Raw genomic sequence first — 10,614 nt, 5'->3', positions numbered from 1 at the left:
TCGGCCAGGGCCGTCTCTGCTCCCTGTAGCCCACTGGAGAGCTTGCAGAGCGGGGGAGAGAGGGACGGTTGAGTCCTGCGTACAGCTCCAACCTATAGCCTCAACACACACAGTCACACACCTCCACTGACATCACTGACAATATAGCACCATAAACATCTCCAGAATCTGTCCCAGAAGTTCCACTGACAGTAAAAGCCAAAAGGTTCAATTAGATTTACGAATGCAAGCATGGTTCTCTGAATTTTGCAAGACTGCCAGCAGCGAATGGACTCAAAATGGTGATCTACTTAAAAATGTTGTGTTAATTTAACTGGGTATGTGCAAAGGAGACATATAAAAACTGGAAGACTTGCACATTGGTGCACTGTTCCAAATACCTCCAAGTTTAGTTCAGTTTAGGTTAGAGTACACCGTGATATTATTTATGATCATAGTTGTGTTATTGTGTAAGACGGTGGTTCTCAAACTGTGAGCCATGGCATAATTCCAGGTGGTCCATGGGATAATGTAAGATATGAAGGTGTCCATCTCTACTATGGACACTGTTTGGCGTCCTTGGTCCATGCACATACTGTGGTGGTAAATGGTACAAAGGTAATACAGGATGATTTGAATTGAATGTATACAGACTGATTTACATAAAGCATACTAGGCTGTATGTTGTTTTTTGGTGTCCGGGGAAAAAAACGCTCCATAGAATATTCACACATAAGAAGTGGCATATTCATATACCGTAGTCACAAAACATCCCAACATCGTAATATTGGCTGGGGCTTTTTCATGGACATATACTGTAACAAATATTCCGCCATTGTGTTCAAATTGTCTCTTTCTTGATTCGTAAACGTATGGTGTGTACGTTTGCTTGCCAACAGTACAATGGAGATCTGTCCAGGCAACAAATAAGCACATATACTGTACAGTACATTATGTCCATCCTTGAACTGTGAACTGTTTTCAAACGTGATAGCATACAAATATTACAAGCACACGTCATTTGTATCCATGTGTACGTATCGTATATGTATGTGAATGTATGCTTTCGTATTTCAATAACTCTGTGGCTCAGGTTGCAGGAGCCAATGGCGTTGCCTTTGCCACCGCCACACAAAAGCGAGAGCTGTACTGGACACTCTGTGCTTTTGACATTGTACATAGTCTCCTGAGGAGGGGGGGTATCCGTTGCACTCTGTCGTACTGCGGGAATTCAGATCCACGGCTATTTAGTGACAGTTGGCCGGGGTGTGCGGAGGTGACTGGGGGGGAACGGCTATGGGATTTGGACCGCTGAAGAGATGGAGAAGAGGAGGAGGAGAGGGCGGGGTGCGGGGGTATTGTGTGACGTGTGTAGTGAGGATGAGAGAGAGTCAGCAGGGGAGTTGGGTCTGATGGTTTGTTCCTGTTCCCATCCATGGGGGCTGGAGGCCAAGGCCTGGCTAGAGACTAAGGGAGATGGAGGGGAGGGGGACTCGCATACATGATGATGAGAAAAAAAGAGCGCTAGAAAGAATAGTCCATGACAACAGAGGTGGGGGTGGAGAACGGACGAGAGGAGAGGTCTTTGCGAGAGAGAGACAGAGAGAGGACAGCAGGGGACAAACGAGAGAGGGGAAGAAGAGAGACGCGTGGAGGAACAGGACAGAAAGGGCAGCGGAATGTCAGGAGAACAATGTTGGCAACAGGGGGGGTGGGGGATCTCTTGTCTGGTTGGGCTGGCACGCGCATGCTAACGAGGACTTAACGACGCCTGACAAGTGCAATTAATAATTAACGCCGGACAAGGCGGTCAAGCGTGTCACAATGGGGTCAGGGTCTCTCCGACACATCGGATTCACACCCCGTCACCAAGAACAACAAAACAATACATACAGTCCTGCCCTCTGTCTCTCTCTCTCTCTCTCTCTCTCTCTCTCTATATATATATATATATATATATATATATATATATATATATATATATATCTCATACACCCTCTATCTCTCGTTCTCTCATCCCTCTCGCTTTCTCTCTCTCTCTGTCAATCTCCCTCTCATTCGCCTGCGACACCTCAATTGTTTTTCACTTTGGATGACTTTTGATGTCCACCCTTCGCTTGTCCATCGTTCTTCTTCTTTCTCTCTCTCTGTTTCTTTCTCCATCCTTCATACAGCATGTCATATTATGAGACATGTGACACAGCTGTGGTTGGTGGTCCCACCTCTCACGCTTTCTCTCAATCTCTCTCTCTCACTCACTCACTCACTCACTCACTCACTCACTCACACACACACACACACACACACACACACACACACACACACACACACACACACACACACACACACACACACACACACACACACACGCATTGTCGGGAGTGACGGGTGATTTCCGCATGTCGGACCTTTGGTGTGTTGGATCTGCGTGTGCACATCCCCCCCCACACACACACACACACACGACTTGGAGCCACACAGCCTGGCTCTGTGTGTGGGTGCATTTGGGGGGTAGTGGATGTGTTATAGGGGGTTTGGTTGGTGATGTGTGGGGGGGGAGGGGAGGGGGGTATGAGACATCATTACCATATCAAAGATGCAGGCTTTTCTGTCTTAATGGTAATTACACTGCCCACAATTGGCGCTCACCGCTCGGATCACAACAAGAAGGAATTAAAAAACAAAACAAAAAAAAAATGATGGGATGGAAGGATGGCTGGTTGGAAGGATGTGGAGGAGAGGGGGGGGGGGGGGGGGGGTATTAAAGGAAAGGGGGGTCTAGAATTGGCCGGGGCTTTCAGGTTATGTTAATACTGCTCATCTATTTAATTAGCAGGCTGGCGCTTGGCTTTGTTTACATCTGACATGCCTTTTTTCTAGGGGAGACAGAGCTCTGAGAGAGAGGGTCGAGAGACATCGACAGAGAAGAGACGGAGAGAGAGATTGTGATGACAGGAGTGCGGGGAGGAGAGGGAGAGGGTATAGCGGGGAGGGGGGGGCAACAGTTTCCAGGGCTGGGTGGTGGGATGGCTGAAGCGCGGTGCGACTCTGCTGCTTGGAGCCGTAATGAGGTCCGCTGTGGATGGACCTTTGATGGGCCTCCTGGCTCCGCCCTTCTGCCCGTCTCTAGAGCGGGCCTGCTTTGGACTGGGGAATAGTCGCCAGGCCTGTAGCCAGGAATAATGCCCAACTAACTGGCTGACTGGCTGACTGACTGACTGACAGCCTACTAACTGTCTGACCTTCTGCCTGACTACCTGATTGTCTGCCAGCTAGCCAGACTGTTTGACTGACTGACTGTCTCCCTTCCTTCCTGCCTACCTGAGCGACTGCTAGTGCCTACAGTTCATACACAGTGGAACCCTGTGTCCATTTACCTCTGAGAGGGTATGAATGAATGAACACAGATGATTTCAATGTGAACTGTATTTCTACAAATGAGGAATGTTAATATTATACAGTGTGCCATTGTGTAGTATTTGGTTTGTGCGTGGATTTATTCGTGATTTTATTTGGTATATGCGTGACATTGGGTCTATGTATGCTGTGAATGCAGGACTATGCTTGACTTTGTTTTCGATTAGGGCCTAACCTACATTATGGGCTTGAAGAGTTCATTTTAGAAACTTTTCTCCCCGCCCCACCCAAAGTAATTTCTGTCTTGCGTTGCGGATGAGCTGTTATATCAGAATGCACATTTTGGTTGGCTTTTTGGATAATGTTTTTTTGTGTGTGTGTGTGTGTGTGTGTGTGTGTGTGTGTGTGTGTGCGTGCGTACTTCTCTGATGGTTATTGTAATAGAGGCCATTTGGATGTGCTCTCAGAGGAAAGTGAAATGAGGATTCCTGCCTACGTTAGAATATGCTATCATATCTCTCCTTTATGGATGCTTGATAACTGTTGTCACATCTTCTACAGGTAGACACAGTGCCAGCCAGCCAGCCATAAGGTCCCAGTCAGCACTTAATTGAAGTGCTTTTTGTCGACTCAACAAGCAGGGACTTAAAAAATAAAACGGTATGTTGTGCTACCTAGAGATTATTATGTTTTGCGTGCATGCCAAAATGCGGTGGCTTTCCCTTCACATTAGTAAACTCCCTTCAAAGAGAGCAACGTTGCTCTCCAAACGATCGTCGATAGTTATTGTACAGTATATATAATCAAATATACTGTGTATATACAGTACAAATATCCTATATTAAAATTAAAAACAAACTCAATATGACCATGTATAGGCATATTATATATACCGCGGCATTTACACACACACACACACACACACACACACACACACACACACACACACACACACACACTTTGAACAGTTGTCAGCTTCCTCAAGGACGTCCAAGAGAGTCTCTTTGAAGAACACTTGTCTCCACACGAGGGTTGCTGGCAGTGAGCAGAAACTCAGAACAAGGATGCCTGCAATAGATTAATTGTTCCATACTTTTGTAAAAAAAGACTGAGGGAGGCAGAGAGAGAGTCGAGAAACATATAGTCGAAGGGAGGCATAGAGATATGGAAGGGAGGCATAGAGAGATGGAAGGGAGGCAGAGAGAGATGGAAGGGAGGCAGAGAGATATGGAAGGGAGGCAGAGAGATATGGAAGGGAGGCAGAGAGAGATGGAAGGGAGGCAGAGAGAGATGGAAGGGAGGCAGAGAGAGATGCAAGGATGTGGAGAGAGAGATGCAGGGAGGTACGGAGATAGAGTGAGATAGACAGAGACAGAGAAATAAGAGAATAGCAACGGGACATCGGGAGGTCATGAAGAAAGGGGAGATGACAATGTGTGATATGCCAGATGATTAAAACAATCATAAATGTGTGATTGTGGTCTACGAGACGGAGAAAGAGAGGCCTTTGATGTTAAGTGGTGTGAAGTGAGGTACGGATAATCATTACAGTTTATCGCGATTAAAAAAAAAATCTCACGATAATCGTATCGTGGAGAATTTATCGTGAAATTGTCCTCTGCCATACACTAGGATGAATTTGCTTTTGTTCAGCTGCAAATGCAGTACCATTTCAAGCGTTTTCCACCATGCCCATAAAGGCTGATGGTTGTGTGCACATGCACTCCCTAAAGGCTAAGGAAAAACCTCTGCCCTTGGCCCATGTTCGGGGGAGGGGAGCTGGGCGGGGAGGGTGATAATCGTCATTGCATGTATTCCTATGGGCTGGGCGGCACCTGTCAGCAGGGAGTGTTGGGTGGGAGGAGTAGGATGAAGGCCCTACGTCCTCCCGGTGGGGGCTCCTCACTGGCAGGTGAGTCAGTAAGATACAACAGCAGTGACAACACAAATGTGTGTGGGGAGTTATATTAATTGGCATAACGCCTAAATTGTGGAGAAAAAGGGCGTACAAAAGAATTGGCTAGTCTAAAATTTAAGAAACAAGAAACAAAAACAAAGACGTTTTGATATAACGTCTGGATAAGGAGCTGGGCTGACTCCTTTGTGAGGAAGGGTCTGAACCATCGAATGTTATAGAGTGTAAACCTACAGGATCGAGTGACGGCTGCACTGTGTGCCTTGAATGAGAGCTGACATCAAGGTTCTTGGCGGTAGGAACCGATGTCACCCTTTTCACCATGGCCTGTTATAGCAGACCAGCAGACCGATTTTTGCTAAACACATTTTTTGAACAATATTCCTCAAATCATGAACATATTAGCGTCCGATTACTGTTGAAGGCAGGAAGAGATGGCACCCTTTTCACATTGGCATAATATGATAGTGCCACCAGGAGGTCACAATACCCTACCTGATCTAGCGGAGACCTAGAGGGTGCGTGCCGAGTTTCACGCAAATCGGCCCAGTTATAGGTAAGAGAAATCTGCCACCATGAGGCTGACTAGAAATGTTCAAGTGGCCTAATAAGCACTGCCATGAAGCTACCGGTAAAGTGATGCTTGGCATTCACACTCACGTGCCAAGATAACAATGCAGTCATTCTGACAAGGTAGAGTGACAGTGATATGGACAGAACTAAATATACGGGCAGTATGTTCTCACAGGATGGCAAAATTAAATATACTCAGTAAACAGCAGGCATTTCACACGAGTGGGAACGGGGTTAGAGAGAGGGACAGGACAGCCGCAGTAGTTTACTAAAGCGAGAGAGGTGACAGATCATTCTAAAGAGAGAGAGAGAGAAGAGGAAAAATAGGGAACAGCTCTCATGTTATCACACTGTTTTTAACAACGCCATGGTGGCGACCCAAGGCCGCCACGTCCACGCAACGTCTGTGCAGTGTCTGCTCAGCGCCTGTGCCACACCGCAGAAGAAGGGCCTTCTTCCAAAAGTCAAAGCCGTTCTGCTCTGTCTGTCAGCTATTCAGGCTGCAGAGTGCCCAGAGATAGTTGGACTGCGTTGGAGAAGACCCCTTCTGCTTCGGAAGCCAGCTTGGAAGCGGAAGTTATTTTCTCAGGGGGAGGGGGAGGGGGGGGGGGGGGGGGGCTCTCATTCTCATTGCGCCATGTAAATCCACTGGCCCACTTTTGGGGGTACTAAGTGATAGTTGTCGAGTGAAGGGAGGAGAGCTTATTTATTTGTGGAGCGACGCAGTTATAGATAGAGCAGTGCAATAAGTAAAAAATAAGCCTTCTGGACAAACCATTTCCTCCAACAACAAGCTCATGCTTATATAACGCTTGTTCATAGCCTCCTCTGATTAACAACTTGTATTCAATATAATTATGTGTGTATACGCAACTACACACACAGGCCTACACATGCGCGTGAGCACACACACACACACACACACACACACACACACACACACACACACACACACACACACACACACACAGTGTACACAAGTATTTCTTGGACTATTTGGTCTCATACTGCAACTCTCCGGCTTCAGTGTCTGTATTACACCTGTGAGCCACACATGTCTCGGATGGATGAGGCGCCATCAGGTAGGAGGTGTACGCAGAACAGAATCTCTCTTTACGCTCCGTTCCCTCACTCCTCCGCTCACAGTGCATCAAGTGCATCATTCTCTCACACCTCACTGTGCCCTGGAGAACAAACACACACACGCACGCACGCGCACACACACACACACACACACACACACACACACACACACACACACACACACACACACACACACACACACAGACACAGACACACAGACACACACACACACACACACACACACACAACCACCTCGTAAGTGAGACAAGGAACTCGCAACACCAAAAGGGTCTGACTTCTGTCACCCTGCTAACTCGCTCTGGACCACATGGCCTTGAATGGAGAGACAAGATAGAAGGAGGATGGAGAGGGAGAGAGGAGTGGGAACTTGAGTAGGAGGAGAGAGAAGGAGAGAGGGGGGAGAGGGAGAGGGGGGAGCAGCAACAAAAAAAGGAAATGTGACAGCGCTGCGGAAGATGGAAGAAGAGGAAAAGAGACAGATGGGGCCAGAGAGAGAGAGAGAGAGACTGAGAGGAGAGAGAAGGCAGGAACAGATAGAGATGGAAACAGAGAGATAGATGCATGCAGTGCCAACAGAGAGGGCACTGTGTATTTTTTCCTGTGCATGTTGTCGTTTGGCACTCCACCAGTTAGCACGAGGCAGAGCCGCTTGGTAATTATCACCGTGAACCTCCCTCAGAGCACATGTGCTCTCCTGCGCTCGTCCAGCTTTCATTATGATGCACACTGCTTTTCAACCTCCTTCCCCATCAGTTGAACAAAAACACACCCACCACCCATGTAGCATCTCCTCCACCTGTGGAATGGAGGTGTGTGTGTGTGTGTGTGTGTGTGTGTGTGTGTGTGTGTGTGTGTGTGTGTGTGTGTGTGTGTGTGTGCGTGTGCGTGTGTGTGTGTGTGGTATTCAAGGCAAATTACTTTTCATCTTCGTGAAAGAAGATTCCAGACACTGGGCATTCTGAAATGTACGACTTTCTTGTTTGTTGTTATCCGACTGCCTCTCCGAATGACTCTTGAGTGTGCTTGCTACAGGGGGTTCTTATCATGGTGGACTCAGCAGCTTGGTCTGCTTTTTCAACAGGTGTTTTCTTTTTAAGAATCCACCACTGGAAAGCCAGCTCCTGCAGGCTCCTGATAAGCCTCTATACACTCAGTCTTCAGCCCCCCACACCCCCCGCGTAAGCGTGTATATCTGCTAACAGACGCAGAAGCATTTTTCGTCGTCGATTTTCGAGGATAGGCTATCAGAATCTGCTGCGCAACCTTTCAGCTCTCTGAATGTAGACTCACTGTCAGACACACTAGGACCGCCATTTCACAATGCCTAACTTTTTATTATATAGTAGTCCCCATAGGAATCCGCAGAGAAAAAGTCTTGATTCCGCGGAGAACATTCCTAATTCCGCGGAGAACAATCCTTGATTCCGTGGCTTAGTTAATACTAGACCTGTACGTGCCCGTCGGCCACCGGCCTACTTGGGAACGATGCAACTTGGGAACCTAATAATACCCGTTGTCATTATGTCATAGCACCCATTTTAACTATCCGTTTGTGCCCATACTGTATATGAGATTTAGTATGCAATACCTGTTGTTGTCATACCACCCATTTTAACTGTCTGTCTGTCACATGGAGAGCTCTGTATCTGTCTGTCTGCCTGTGTCTGAAGAGTGCAAACTGACTGAAAAGTGGACTGGTTAAGTAATCAATTGGCGTGTGTGGGTTGCCATCCTACTATAAATGCGCCATGTCTCTGTCTGCGTGTGTGTGTACAGTTGTAATACACGTAACTGGAGAACCGCTTGCCCCACCGACTTCAAATTCGATACACGCGTTCCACACCCCCACAGGGATTGCAGTGCCCGCCCTCGAGTCGGTCGGACCCACGGTTCTCAGAACCACCACAAAAGGCTCTGGTCAGGCTCTGCCAGTGGGCCTAATCAGCCTAAATCCCATCACCTGTGCAATTTCCAGCCTCTGCCTCAGCCAATTGATTGATTGTCATGGCAACCCCACACTTGCCAATTGATTACTTAACCAGTCCACTCTTCAGACACAGGCAGACAGACAGATACAGAGATCTCCATGTGGGACATAGACAGACAGTTAAAATGGGTGCTATGACAACAGGTATTGTATATACTAGGGGCTCCATTTTCGTCACCGGTAAACCCCTTATCCCTAAACTTCTTTGCCTATTTTACTATTTTGAAAAACATTTTTGATTAGTTCAACTAGCCAATCTACATTGACACGTTGTGAGCTTGTAGACTGGCCATTTTAACTATTCAAAAAATGTTTTGCAAAATAGTAAAAAAAAAGACAAAGAAGTTTGGGGATAAGGGGTTTAGCGGTGACGAAAATGGAGCCCTAGATCTCCATATACAGTAGGGGCACAAAAGGGACACAGATAGTTAAAACGGGTGCTATGACAACGGGTATTATTAGGTTCCCAAGTTGCATCGTTCCCAAGTAGGCCGGTGGCCGACGGGCACGTACAGGTCTAGTCCTTGAAATAACTAAAGATCAGTTAGTTATTTGATTCATTGTCCTTACATATGATGTAAATATAAAATAAATATACCATAATCCCACCCAGTGGTGGACAGTAGAAAAATACACTTACTAGAATACTGTACATTAAGTACATCTTATGACTATTTTTACTCTTTTTCTCTCGTGAATTTTTTTAAGTATTGTACTTTTGACTCCCCTACAGTACAGAGGCTGAAGTATAGTACTGAAGTCAGCTGTTGATACTACAAAAACTGCAAGTTTGAATAATTTGACCTGTCTGATAATTCTCACCTGTCATTTGAAATACCAGAGTCTGTCACAGTCACAGTAATAGTTCAGATGAATTGAGAATCTTGTGAACATTCAGGTAGAACATAAGGATCACACTTTTTGATTGCCTGCAAGTTTAGTCTTTCTTCTTCTTGCTTCAGATGAATCATGTCCGCTCCACATCATCACAAAGTGGGTTGCCCTTATATTTACCTGCTCTTATCTCCTCAACCCTGCTAGTTCCCTCTGTCTAGTGAAGAGCAGACAGACCTGCCATCACCGGAGATGACTGAACAGGAGCAGACGTCACAGGAATAGCCAAGCCAAGCTTTCTCAAGTGTGATGTTCTGGGGTGTGAATGTTCACAGGTTTCTCAATTAGTCTGAACAATTTATGTGACTATGACAGGCTCCTAAGGTGACTTCATCTTGGACACAATACAGCAGTTGTTTTCAACCCTTTTCATATCAAGGTCCTGCATCATTTATTCGGAATTTGAGACACGGACCACCATTTGATGAGATTTAGCCTCTCAGACCCAAAACTAAAGAATATTTTGTTGCCGTTGGATAAGATTTTGTCAACAATTCCATGCTGTATTGAAAACGAAATAACAATTCTTCTAGATTCTCTAATTGTGTTCATGTAAATGATGTAATGCAGATGTTTAACAGCAACAATATGCGGGAACTTGCGTGTGTTTGAGCGCTGTCCTTGGTGATCTTCATCCATCCAAAGTTTGGATGTCATTTGTGTCTTGTATCGCTCCCGACATGTAAACGCTTTGGGCGAAAGGTAAACAGCGTGTGCTAATGATAGCCGACCCTTACAATGACTGCAGGCTGCTACCACGGGGATGAAACTGAGCCTCTTAAAGTGCTGGTACAGCTTAAAGGAG

The sequence above is a fragment of the Electrona antarctica genome (genome assembly GCF_951216825.1).
Source record: "Electrona antarctica genome assembly, chromosome: 23".
Lineage (NCBI taxonomy): Eukaryota > Metazoa > Chordata > Actinopteri > Myctophiformes > Myctophidae > Electrona > Electrona antarctica.
Note: the sequence above shows the minus strand (reverse complement) of the source record.